This window comes from Macrotis lagotis, chromosome 6 (genome assembly GCF_037893015.1).
Source record: "Macrotis lagotis isolate mMagLag1 chromosome 6, bilby.v1.9.chrom.fasta, whole genome shotgun sequence".
NCBI lineage: Eukaryota > Metazoa > Chordata > Mammalia > Peramelemorphia > Peramelidae > Macrotis > Macrotis lagotis.
Window position 1 is genome coordinate 503,960 of NC_133663.1, and position 13,972 is coordinate 517,931.

The window sequence follows — 13,972 nt, forward strand, 5'->3', positions numbered from 1 at the left end:
CTCCCTGCTCTTTGGCTAAAACAACAGAAGTGGAGATGTGTGAGGATGATTGATCAGATAATCCCAGAGGAAAGGAAAGGGGGGGTGGGGATGGGGGTTGGAAGCCAAGGTCAGGCATGTGGGATGGTTTCTTCAGTTCTCCCAGCTGACAGAGGACTCCAGGAGGAGTGTGGAGCATGGGGGTGCTCAGCTTGGCTCAGCTGGGCTTTAGGGAGGAGGGGAGATGCAGCTCAGGTATCACCAGACCTCATATCCCCAGCATTGCTTCCCTGGCAGGGGCAGTTGGGGGGATGCCTTGCCTTTTAAAGCCTGCCTGAGCTAAATCTCTGGTGGTACACTCTTTCCCTAACCTCTGACCGGGTACAGAAGGTTTTTCTTCCCCTTTCATCTCACTGCCTTCAGAAGCTGAGCTTGGGGGTAATTGGGGGGAACTAGTCTCCCTAAGTTAGCAAAGCTGAGAAGAACATGCTCGTTCCTTCATCCCTCTCCTGCTCAGTGTTTGAAATGAGCCTCATTGCTGAAGCTGCCAAGCTCCAGATGGCGGACTGGTCTGATGACAGACAAGCTTCCAAAGCAGCCTCTAGCTAGGGCATCTCACCTCCTCCACACGGTCCACTCGAAGCTCTCAGTACCCAACTCTGATCCCTGCTGGGAATGCCCAGACTCTTCACCTTGACCTTCCAGAACAGCTGACTTTCTTCAAGATTCTCTAAGCATCACCTCCCCACCCCCAACACATGCATCCCATCTGGGCCTAATCAATGAGCTGCTCACTGGAAAGGAAGCTATTGTCTCAAATTCTAGGAGTAATCCCTGGGTCTGTGGTTGTAAATATAGCCCCCTAAAATGTGTCCCCCAAAGTCTCCAATCAGCCAGTGGACACACTTAGCTCTTGCTAGCAAGGGCACTTAAGGAATTGCCATGGCAAATCTCTCCAGAGACCTCTGTCACACTTCCCCACAGTATCTGTTCTCAGCATGGGGGCTCAAAGGTGGAGTCCAAAGGAACATAGGGCATGTATATGGCAGATAGCTCATTCCTCTGCCTGCTATTACCAGGTCTGGGGATCCTTCCTCTCTGGAAAGTTCTCATGAAACTGCCCTGAGATGCAGGGTATTTAGAGACTAACTTGATTGCCTGTGGTCCAACTCCCTTCTCTGTCTCCAGAAGCTAGGTTCCTTGAAGCTGCTCCCTCCATTTGTTTCCTGGGAAATATCTCTGGCTGGGGCATGTCTCTGCTCTCCCAGGGAGGGTCCAACAGGTCCAGTCACTCTCTTTCAGAACTTCAAGGCTGAAGAAGGGGAATCTACTCCTCCAGGGGGAACTTTCCAGTTTTTAAAGCCTCAGATTTAAATTGAAATCTAGCTCAGCTAGGGATTAACAATTTAAAGCCCTCCATACTTCATGTCCTCGAGTTTTCCCCATCAATCATGTTATTCCTTTCTTGACAACCTGAGATGAAAAGATTGGAACACAGACCAGTCAGGACAGTTAACTCGCATGCCTACTGGGCCTTACTTACTCTTTGACCTCACCTGTGGTGAAGAGAGGGGTCTCTACTCTAGAGTCTCCAGAATCCTTTATGCAAATAAATCATTTTGTTTTCTGTTTAATGATCTGAATCATGTTCTTTCTCCCAATAGAAGGTAAGTTCCTTGAAGGCAGGGACTAATTCACTCCTGTCTTTGTATCTTAGAATTTAGCTAGGTCCCTGGCATAATTCCAACAATTTCCTGTTAAATTGAATGAGGTGAGAATGACCTGCTATTGGGCAGTTCAGATTCGGACAGCTCCAAAATCCTGGGGGACTTGGGCAAGGCAAAGGGCAGCCCCTCCCATTCAGGTACATTTAGTCCAGATGCCCTTTATGGCCAAGGGACACTTGAACAAAGTGACTGGATGAGGACTTTGACCCTAGTGGGGTCAACAGGACTTCCTGCCTTTGCTGAGTCCCTGCTCCCCTAACCCTCACTGCCCTCCCACCCCCACCCCTAGTTGCTTTGCCTATGACAGATCCATGTTGAATACTGGAGAGTATATTATCAGAAGCCTCTGTTTCTCCTTGAAAGGAAGCCTTAGATGGAGAACTAATGACATGAGTCAAGCCCAGTGTGAAGGTTCTTTAAGTCACAATCTCAGAGTGAAGAGATAGGACAGAGTCATCTTCCAGCTCTTCTTCTTTAGCTTCCTAGCCAGTGGTCAGAGGGATGATCTGGGTGACTTTGATTCTCCTCCTGGGCATCTTACCTAGGGCTATATCCTTGTTTGCCTGGAGGGCCTGCGCTTCTGCCCCGAGGTATGCAAGGAGAGAGCAGATTGGCACAGGCAGAGAAGTTGTTCAGATAGGGATCACCCTGCTGAGCACAGACAGGCATGGTTGCATGTGTGGGCTCATATGTGCACTAGCGGGAGTATATATGTTTGTGCACACATCTGCCTATGAATAGAGAACATGGCTTGTACATTATTAACTTAAGAGTTAGAAGCCTCTATTTCCCCAGATCTAACTCTAATTTTCTCACTTATGCATGCCTGTGTAAACTAAGGAAAAAGTCACCCAATTCACCCCTGCAATGACCACATCTGTAAGCATGTGCAATGTTTAGTCACCATATAATGGCAGCTGCCAAGGCAATGGTCTTGGTGAGGATGAATCCACAGAGAACTGGACCTAGATACAGGAAGAAGTGGGGTTGAATCCTGTCTCTGACACCCATTGATTGTGGGATCTCAGGAATGGCACTTAACTTTTTGGGTTTGAGCACTGGATAAGTTACCCATGACAAGTAAAGAAATCATGCCCTCCAGGCAGGCAGTGCTCAGTACCTGGTTCTTCTGGCTCTGGGCAGGCAGCATCACCTTCTCCAGAAACCAGCCTCCCAAGCCTTCCCCTCCCTGAGTGCATAGTGGGAAGTACCATTTGTGTCTCACCTTGTACCTCCATGACCGTCAGTGAGGTGAGGGCATAATGATGGCATTAATGGGGCATATCCAGAGGCACTTCTTGATGCTGGCAAAGTAAGGTCTTCACTCCAGTCATCCCTGACTACCTGAGCAGCTCTCTGTTCCTGGGACTGTTCTGTCTCAGTGGTTGCCCAGGTGGCTACTGAGTTTCCTCTAAAAAGCATTGTGCGGTGACTAGCCCCATTATTCATGACAGATTGAATGTGGAGCTGGTGGCCAGCCCAGAATGACCAACAGCTTCCCTGGTCTTGGGAACATACTCATCAAGTGAGACTTGCAAATATTGTCACCTCTGATTTACAGATGGGGAAAATGAGACTCAAAGAGGCAGGTTAAGGGAGCTGCCCAAGGTCTCATTGCCAGCAAGGAAGCCCCAGAGCTAGATCTATCCTGAGATCTTTCTCTTGCCCTGCACCTCTTCATGTCCAGAGGCTCTTTCACCTGTACAGTTGATGCCTGTTAGGGATCCACCTGAGCACGTTAGGCCATTTTTAGATCACAGAGAAAAACCAACCTTAGAACACCCTTTCTCTGGGGGTCAGGCTTTCCTGGAGCCCCTTCCCCAGGAATGTCAGGCCTCAGGAGCACTGAGGCTACCTGTCCAGTGCTGTGTCTACTCTGTGTCTGGTCCCCAGAGCCAGTGGTTTCTTAGCAGTGAAGGAATTTGTAGTGTAGAGAACTTGACTGGTGGAGGATAAGGGAATTCTCCCAAATTCTGGGCCAACTGCTCTGAATTACAGTCCCAGGGTCAGCCAGTAGTCGACTCTGAGTCGGGCACTGTCCTAAGCTAAAGGGGAAAGCCTCAAGTTGTTGTCAGTCCAACAAGGGCCACAATATGGAAACAAATTGGTCCCAACAAGATCTAGACAAGATACCGCCCCCCATGACCACTAACCTTGTCTGGTAAGGAACCCTTTGCCTGCTTTCACCTACTCCCTGGTGTGCAGAGGGCTAGAGGCAGGGTCCAAACTCCTCCCAATGCTGTCCTCTAGAGAAGGAAGAAACCAGAGCCTCAGATCACTCTGCTCTGCCTGAGGATGCCCTGAGTACCCTGGAAAACCCTCTTCATCTACCTTCTTCTGTGTGTGGTTCCCCTCCATTAGACAGTAAACTCCCAGAGGGCAGGGACTGTGATTTTAGTAATTGTATCTCCAGTATCTCCGTAGGGCCTAGCACATAGTAGGTGATTAATAAATTTTTTTGGATATATTGGAGAAAACCATCAGTGGAATGTTCTAGCATTAAATGGGGCTAGGAAAGGGTTTATGCAGAAGGTGGGATTTTAGGGGGGTAGGTCAGTAGTTGTAGAAGAGGAGGGAGAACGTTCCAGAAATTAAGGGATAAGCAGGAGGATCTTTCACAGGATTTAAGAGCATGTGCAAGGGACTGAGGTGTGTGTTTGGGGGAGGGGAGGGGCTAAGCTGTGAAGGGCTTTGAAGCCCCAACATGGAGGTGACAGGAAGTTTCTGGAGTTTATTGAGTAGGAAAGGGGCCCAGTCAGATCTATATTATAGGAAGATCATCTTGGCAGATTAGTGGAGGATTTTCTGAAGTGAGGCAGATAGACCCAGGCTCTCACAGTGGTCCAACCAGGAGATGATGAGGCCCTGAATCAGGGTGGTGGCAGTGTTAGAGGAGAGAAGGGGGAGTGATGGAGTGGTGGAGAGATGCTGTCGAGGTCAAATCAGCAGACTTTGGCAGCAGAATGGATAGAATGGATATGGGTGGATATGGGTGTGTGGTGTGTGGAGAGAGAGAGAGAGAGAGAGAGAGAGAGAGAGAGAGAGAGAGAGAGAGAGAGTGCTTCAGGATGGCTCTTGGGTTGTGAGCCTGGGAGACTTTAGAAGGGTGGTGTTACTCTTTACAGGGATAAGAAAGGTAAGATGGGGGGATGGTTTAGGAGGAAAGATGAGTTCAGTTTTGTCATAGTGAGTTTGAGAAGTTCACAGGACAACCAGTTTGAGATGTCTAATAGGCAGCTGGAGGTCTGGGTCCAGAGAGGTTGGTGTTGGATAAGTAGACTTGTGAATTGCCATCATAGAGATGATAACTGAAGCCATGGGAGCTGATGAGATCACCAAGTGAGGTAGTATGGTGGAAGAAGAGAAGAGGGCGCAGGACAGAGCTTTTGAGCACACCCATGGTTAGAGGGCATGATCTGAGAATCCTGCAAAGGACAGAGAGAAGGAGTGATAAGAGATGGAACGGGAGAATCAGGAGAAATGGTGTCCTGGAATCCTAGAGAGAAATGGGGATCACGGAGAAGAGGATGATCAACAAGGTCAGAGCCTGCAGACAGGTCAAGGAGATTGAAGCCTGAGAACAGACTGCAGGTTGAAAGAAAACTGGAAATGGATCAAATGAGAAGCTTTTGCGAATAGGGAGACGTGGCATGTTTGTAAGCAGAAGGGACACAACCAGCAGAGAGGGGAGAATGGAGATAAGTGAGAGGGCCAGGGTGATAGAGGGGACAATCTGTTGGAGGAGACAGGATGGGATCACTTATAGAGATAGAAGAATTTGCTTTGACTTTGGGGAAAGATCAGATCTTGGGAGACTGGGGTGAAAGACAAAATGGTGGTAGGACGCATCTCTCTGTGAGATGAGGAGGAGAGGAGAACGGAACTCTCAGTAAATGTCATTTTTTTTCTGTGAAATATGATGTTGGGTTCTTAGTTGAAAGGGTCGGGAAAGGGAACTATGGGAAGTTTAAGGAGAGATGAGGTTTGGAAGTCTTGGTGGAGAGTGGGATGATGAGCCAATTAAAGAGTTGTAAAAGGATGGTTTTGTCATACTTGGGGTTTAGTTAAGATCAAGTAACCTAAATGTTTGCTGGATATAGTCTGGATGGCTTCCTGATTTTTCTCCCACTTTGTTCAGCATTGGGTAAGAGGGAAGGCAACAGATGGTAGAAGTAATCCATGGCTGAGGCTTGGCAAGAGAAGGTTGGTGACAGGATAAAGAGGTAAGGAATTCAAGAAAAGAGGGCAGGGAGAGTTGAACTGGTTCACTTTAAGGGTTTAGACTGGGAAGGGAGGAGAGAGTAGCCAGTGCTGGGGCAATGGACTTAGCTAGCAATGCAAGAGCATCCAATAGCACGTTGAATCTCTTGGCTGTAGCCCAGGAGTGCAATGACTGAGTCCCTTTATGTCCCCCACTCATATTCTCACTTCCCCTAGAAGCAGGAGTCAGGAGAGGGTCTTTAGATGGATGAGAAGAGTAGGGGGTGCTCTCATCCTGGAGCAGCCAAGGGAACCCCAGGCTCACCATGAAGTAAGTAGCTCCAGGATTTAGCCTTCTCTAGAAGCTGTTTCAGGGATCTGCTGCTTTGCCTCTATTTTCCAGCCTGAATTTTGTCTCATCAATAAAAGATGGGATTTACTCAGAGCAACTCCAGATGAAAAACAGGTGCAGCCTGCTTTCATTTCTTTCTCTTTAATTCCTGTTTATGAAAAAAGACAAGAGAGTTTGAAAATTAATTATTCCATATTTTCCAAGCAGGAAGGACCACTTACTCATTTTAACTGGTGCTTTTCTCTGGTTGCTGCTGCTCCACATCCTATTAATTTGGGTAAATATTAACAAACCCATCCCCATTCCTGCTCCTGGGAGGAGCAGTAAGTGCCACCCCCCAGGGGACTGCAGGCTCCAGGCTCTAGCTTCCAGGTAACTCACTTTCTTTTCATTTAAATATTTTCCTCCGGAGCAGCTAAATTGCACAGTGGATAGAGCACCAGCCCCGGAGTCAGGAGTACCCGAGTTCAAATCTAGCCTCAGACATTTAATAATGACCTAGCTGTGTGGCCTTGGGCAAGCCACTTAACCTCATTTGCTTTGCAAAAAAACCCTAAAAAAAAGACATCTTAAATATTTTCCCCTGAAATTTCAAAGCTAGGCCCTAGGATGTTATTGGTCTTCCTGCCAAACACCCCTCTTCCCTGATCTAACCACGTTGGTCATCTGTGCAACCACTTTCCATTCCTCAACTGGCCTTGACCTCTTTGCTATCCCAATTTAGATTTTGTTATTTATTAGATATTGCAATATTTCTTGCTCTGAATCCTCCCAACCAGTCATTCATTTTCCAAAGTTCAGCCTAAACAATACCTCTTCTGCCCCTAGTAACTCCCTATCCCCTTGACCCTGGATTGAATCCCAATAACAATTTGGAATTTATCTTGTACCTACTTGGAGGTATGCAGGAAGCCTTTTCTTATGTCTTCCTCATTTGCAAGCTCTTTCCTTTCTCAGGGTCTGCCAGAGAGCTGTATCTTCCATCCAGGTGTCAGTTCCTTAAGGGCAGAGGTCATGCATATTCATCTTTTTCAGCACAGCACTTAATAACTAAATACAATCTTTCCAGGCTTGAGTTTTGAACTGAGTTGAATTGAGATGAAATTAAATAGAGATAAAGGTATAATGGATTCAAAACATCACTTAATAGGAACAAGATGGGGGAGCCATGGCAAGGCATCAGTAAATCAAAAAAAAATTTTTTCGGGGTATGGCTGAGCTACAAGCTCAACATGAGTCAACACCATGTCATGGCAGCCTAGAGAGCCAATCAACGATCTCATGAGAGATCACCATGGAGAGATGATATGCTACCTGTCTCTGTATTTCAAAGTTTGTTCTGTGAAAGACAGAGGGAGGGATCCCACCTGGATGGATAGCAGGGCTACCTGGTTAGGAGTCTATGGTCCCATAGTCTTTTTTTTTTTAACTAGAAAAAGCAGGTTCGTGGAGAAGAAGTGAGAGCTGCAAGGACATGGCCTGGCTTCCTGGAGCCTTTCTGGTTAAGCTCGCTTCAAGGCTTCTCCAACTGAAAGAAATGAAAGATGTGGCCTAAATTAATGCCAGGGAGCCAAGGGATGGGAGAAGAGAATGGAGGGGCTGCTGGTTGGGTAGTCTGGTTTGGGGAATTCTCAGGGTGATTCTGACAACAAAATCCCACCAGATACAAACCCAGAAGATGAGGGCATCTACGAAGGAAAAACCATCAGACCAAAACCTGGAGCCCATGAAGAGCTTCTCAGTCCCAGACCTCCCTGCCCACCTGCCCAGCTCTATGCCTACGCTTCCTCCTCTTCCTCCTCCTCCCAGTTTGCCACCCATGTGACACCCCCCCCCCCCCCCCCGGGTCGGAAGCTATGAACCTGTCTTTATTCCTGGCCCGGAGATTGAACCGAAGCAGTGGAGTCACATGACCAATTTGGCTGCGCTCGCCGCCACAGCTGTGCTTCTTACCCAAGCTGACAAATGTAGCTCGTTAGGGCTGATGAAGATGAATGGCTGAGTTCATGGGAACCTGCTAAGTGTGCCCCCCTGGCGAGCGACAGAGCTGGTGGATGGATGGATGTCTTCATCTCCACCCTCCCTGCACACAACAGAGGCCGGGCTAGGGTCCCAGGGCAGAAGGAATGGAACCAGGGTGGGAAAGGGAGTCCCCCCCAACACACTCATTGTTCTAGGGACCAGGGATGGGATCATTTTTCAGACCCAGCTCCCAGAGAAGCCCCAGAAGAATGAAGGTGTGAATCCCAGGGGACCCAACTCCTGTGGTCACATCTTTTGACAAAGGTCGGTTTCCAAAAAAGGTTTGGCAATGGTCCTGGGAAAAGTCCAAAGGAGGGGATGGAGGTAGATCTGTTTTCTTGGACTCTCTTTCCTATTCCCCAAAGTTTGACTTTGAATCAGCCCAGAAGATGATATACCCACCAAGGACTGGGGGAGCTGTGTTCTCATCACTCCTTGCTTGACTCACTTGGATCTGGAGACGATATGAGATTGTGGACTCTCTGAGGCATACCACATGCAGCTGCTTGGAGCTCTCCATTCATAGGGAACTCATCACCTGATGTGGCTGCCCCTTTCGTTTCTGACCGGCTCTATTTTTTGGACGCACACAGGACCTTGGGACCGGACAGAATAAGTCTAGTCATGCCCCACCTATGGGGGGCTAGGGGAGGAAAAAGCTCTTCCCAGTGTGCCAAGGCCCTGTGTGAAGCTCTTTACAAACTTTATCTCGTTGGCAATGTCATAGTCAACTTTTGAACAGTTGAGGAGAATTATGTCCTTCCCAGGTCCTTCAATGTATCCCCTGATGGGCCCATTCTCAAGGGCCTCCACCAACTTGACTACCTTCCAGTTTATCAGTGTTCTTTCTAAAATGTGATATCCAGAAAAGAAGCCAGTACTCCAACTGGGAGATGGCCAAGGTTAGAATGAGGAGGGACTGTCTCTTACTTATTCCTGGATGAAAGCCAATCCCATTGGACAGCTGGGGGTGCATAGTGGATAAAGTACTGGGCCTGGAGTCAGGAAGACCCAAGTACAAATCCAGCCTCAAACTCTTTATTAGCTGAGTGATCCTGGGCAGGTCCCTTTTCCCTATTTGCCTCAGTTTCCTCATTTGTAAAATGAACCAGAGAGGGAAATGGCAAACTATTCCAGCTTCTTTGCTAAGAAACAAAGAGTTGGACTGGAGTGAATAGCAACATTTATTAGCTTTAGTGACTTTCTCATCCCTCTATTGACTCCTATTGTGCTTGTGGTTCACTGAAACCCCAGTTCCCTCTGGAAAACCAGCTATCTAAACAGGGTTTTCCCCATCCTGTATGGGAGAAATTAATTTGAGGAGCCCACGTGTGAAGATTTTGTATCAATTTCTATTGAATTTAACCTTAATTGATTTGACCTAAATAGATTTTAGGCTTTCAAGAAATTTTGGATCCTGGGTCTATTATCCATGTTGGCTTTTCTCCACTGCTTGGCATCATTTGCAAATGAGGTAAGCATGCCATCTCTGGTTTTATCAAAGTCACTTATAATGCATGGAACAGTTCAGATCCAAACACAAATCCCTGAACCCTGCACTGGGGGAGGACTTCCTTCCAAGATCAGATAGGATCAGTAATGCCTTTTTTAAAAGTGCTATCTTCATTCAATCAATTTTTTAAAAAATTAAATGTTTTTATCGATACATTTTGTTTTTATATCATCTACATTTCTCAAAGTATCTTTTATCCTCCTCCTCCCAGATATCTATCCCTTGTACAAGGGATATAAAAGAGAAAAAAGACCCCAGAGTTCAGCATTATTCAGGGTGATTCTGACAACAAAATCCCACCAGATATAAACCCAGAAGATGAGGGCATCTATGAAGAAAACACCATCAGACAAAAACCAGGAGCCCAAAGATGTCCACCCCAGCAAAAGAGGAAGGGAGATGTCTTCTCGTTTGAATCCCCTTAACTGTCCTATTAAACTTGTTCCTTTAAAAATGTAGAATTTGATCACTTCAATATCTTTGGTTCCTTTGCAATCCTTTGCATTTCATTTAAGGCTTTCAACATTATGATTCTGAAAAGTCATCTAGGACTTCAGCAGACTGCTCAAAGAAACCCTGCTGTCCACAACAATAGCATGAGAGATTTTGCCAAATGTGTGCCAAAACTTTGTCTCTGGAAGTCCCTTGATGTTTATATTTAGTGACCATCAGAATTGGAAATGAGGGACATACTGCATTTCTTCAGTAATTACAACTCTCTAATTTGCCATTTGGACCCCATTCTGACTGTGGACCCTTTAAATCTGAACCTTGACCCTTTTGGTGAAGTTCATCCTTTCCAAACCATAGGCTGGAAGGTTTTTCCTCTCCCAACTTCAACCAAAGCCCATGGTGCCCAATTTGCCTCTAGTTTCCTTTTGTTAATTAACTTGCATGGTTGTTGGCTGTGTTGTGTATGGGTATTTGTGAGGTTTGGGTCATTTCTTTCTCTCAGACTGGACACTGACTCAATAAGGCTCAGCTTGGAGGCCTTGCTTCGGGACCCCTGGGGTCTCAGAGTCTCACTTACAATTCCCCTTGTTTCCGGGCTGTTCTCTCTCCCCTTCCACGTTGGAGGCCTCTCTTATTTTTAGTGTGCTCGTTAGGACTGTCAGCAAACAGTGATTGAGAGCTGATGCTATGTAGGGCATCGTGTCTTTGCGTGCTTCTTCCCAGCAGCTCATTAAAATGCACTTGATGCGCAGATGGAGTCATGAACAGAGTGAAGAGGAGATGGGATGAAGGAGAGGGAAAAGGAAAAAGTAGAGGGGCCCCTGCTGCTATTCTCAGGCCCCCACTTGGGCTCCTCCATGGCCCTGGAGCCCAGGTAGGCAGGTAGGAGGCCCCCCTTCTCATCAGCCCATTTATACACAACATTTCTTCACATATCTGCTTCAGTGTCTTCTCCAGCTAACAAACTAACAAACATCTGTACCATTCAATGGAAGCAGAGACCTGAGCTCTTTGTTCCCGAACCCCAACCCACTGGAGGATTCGCATCGAGACAGGCTTTTGGTGGCAGAAATTGTTGGTGCAGTCTCCATGGTGAAGAAGCTAGGGAGTTTGCTTCCAGGCAGTGAGGAGGCAGCACATCCTTGGTGTCAGGAAGAGCTGGGTTCAAATCCTACCTCAGACTGGGTGGTTTTGGACAAGTCATTTCACCTCTGTCTACTTCAATTTTTCTCTCCTGTAAAGGTGGCTAGGCTAGTTGTTGTTCCAGAAAAACATGATGATGAAATGGAAAACTGACACCTTCTGATCTGGGGCAGGTGCAGACATTCTGTAAATGGTTCTGACTAACTGACCCTGCGGCGGAGTTGTCTCTGAATGGCTGCTGAGCAGCAGCCGATGTGATTTATACTAACCAACCAGAGCTCATCTATGGAGCCAAGGTCCCCATACAGGACCCTTCACCTGGCATTGCCCAGGATCACAGGGCCCTTCTGTTTATTGTGTGTACTCCTTCCTTCTTTTGGGTGATGCTCCACCTTGGAAGCTTCAGAAACGGTCTGGGACAGAGTAGGAAACCATCCAGGTATAGGAGCTGGAGTGCAAGGAGAGATCTTCCAGGAGCCAGAAGGTGAGAAGCAAAGCCCTGGGTGACCTGTGAGTTCCAGTCAGATTGAAGACAGTGACTCATCCAGCATCTATGGAGAATTCAGATGTGGACTTCTTGGGAGCATCCCCTGTGGTTGGTTATCTGGGAGAGTCACAAAAAGGGGTGTCCATGTCAGAAATTGTCCAGAATTGTCTTAGGGTAGGATAAGGAAACACTTCTTGGTATCAGCTCATTCAGCTGTAAAGATCTTATTCAAGCTGATTAACTTCAACCTTGTGGTAGAAGGTTATGCAGTGTTGGAAAATTAATTTTAAATGGTGATTACAAAAAATTTCAGTGAGCATGGAGGAGGGAGCCCCCTCTTTCCCTAGGGAGTAGCAAGCTGCTGGTGGATGAAATCAGCAGAACTCAAGGGGGTGTCACCTTAAATCACCTGCTGTACCCCACTTGCTCTGCCCCCCCCCCCAGTACCTGGCCACACTCAGTCACTTACCATGCTCATCATGTACCCACTGGCAGATGAGGAGTCATTGAATCTTGTGTGCAGCATCCTTACTTTCTCCAACCTCTGCCTCTATTTTTTCTCCAAAGCCCCATGCTTTTCCTCCACCCCTGACAAACAGCCCACATTCTGGGACAGAATGACCTTCAGAGCTTGTAGGGTCACTAGTAAGCAAGACTCAATGATGTTTCCCACCCCGTCCCCCACACAAATTGTCCTGCCTTGCATCAGTGCCCCCAGGGGCTGTCTGGGGAGAACAAATGTTTTGTCCAGGATCCTACTGGAATAGATGTACTATCAGACATCTCTGGGGAGGCAGGAAAGGTGGGATTATTTACCTTGATCCTTGAACCAGGGAGAGGCTAGGAAGTACTGGTGGTTTCCCCTTCTTCTTCACCATCCTCTAGATTTCTCCTCCCCATATGTCAGTGGTTTCCTTAAAAGATACGTCTGGCCCTGAACGTAGCTCTCCAGATACTTTCTGGACAGTGCAGGGGTCAGTGGGACCACAACCTTCCTGTCTCTCTCTGGATGAAGAGCTTCTATTGACTGCTTTGGGAAGTCCAAAGCTCTCTTCCCTTGAGGAGCTGGGCTTGAGATAGACTCAGATGTGTTGGTTACGGTGGGAGCTGACCAATCTCATTGCAATAGGAGGATTGGTCTCTCTGCTTCCTCCTTCACCCCCATTCAGCTCAGGGAGAAAGCTGAGGTACTTACTGAGGGAAGCACCCTCAGGGCCTTGATAAATACAAGCCAAACGTGTGTGTGTGTGTGTGTGTGTGTGTGTGTGTGTGTGTGTGTGTGTGTGTGTAGGGGGTGCACAGAGGGGAGATCACACCCACTCAGACCCCAAGCCAGCATAGATTGGATATCCTCCAGAGCTGCCTATCTTCAACATAACTTCCACTCAGAAAAGTGCTACATTGCTCTGAGGGTCAGGGGCAGACCTGGGAGCTTCTTCCCCAATCACATTCTCTGGGCATCACATCTGACCCCTCCTCACTTCCCCAAGTTAGGAGCTCCTGGGAGCTCCCAGTAGACCCAACCCTAAGCTAGAGGACTCTTCCTGGACATGTCATCATTCAGATGGGAAGATCACCTTCTGAGGCCCCCCTAGTTGTCAGGGAAGTTCTCACAATTGCATCTCATTCTGCTATATGAGGTCGAGCAAGGGGGATACCTCCTATTTCTCCCCACTTCCAAATGCATGTGGAAGGTTAACATGCACCTTCTGTATTCTTCACCCCTAAGCTTGGCCTTTGTAAGATATGGACCCCAGGCTCTTCATCCTTGTGGTTGCTTTCCTAGGCCATGGACTTTCCTACACCAAGCAAATACTTCAATATGTGATCAGAATAACCTTCAATTTTGCTGTCAGAGGACCACCTTATTCTCTCTGTCCCTGGGTCCAGGTGCTGCTCTAGCCTCCAGCAGTCCATGGTATCAGTTTCCATTTTTCTTCTTTCATTATCTCCCAACAGCCAGTCTTCTCCCTGTTCCTCATTGTGTTGACTTACTGTCTCTGCTCTTGTTCTGCATGTTTGCCTCTGGGTAAAGTGCCTGTCCATCTGGGGAGAGGTAGTCTATGTCTGCCTCTCTGTTCCCATTTCACTGCCCA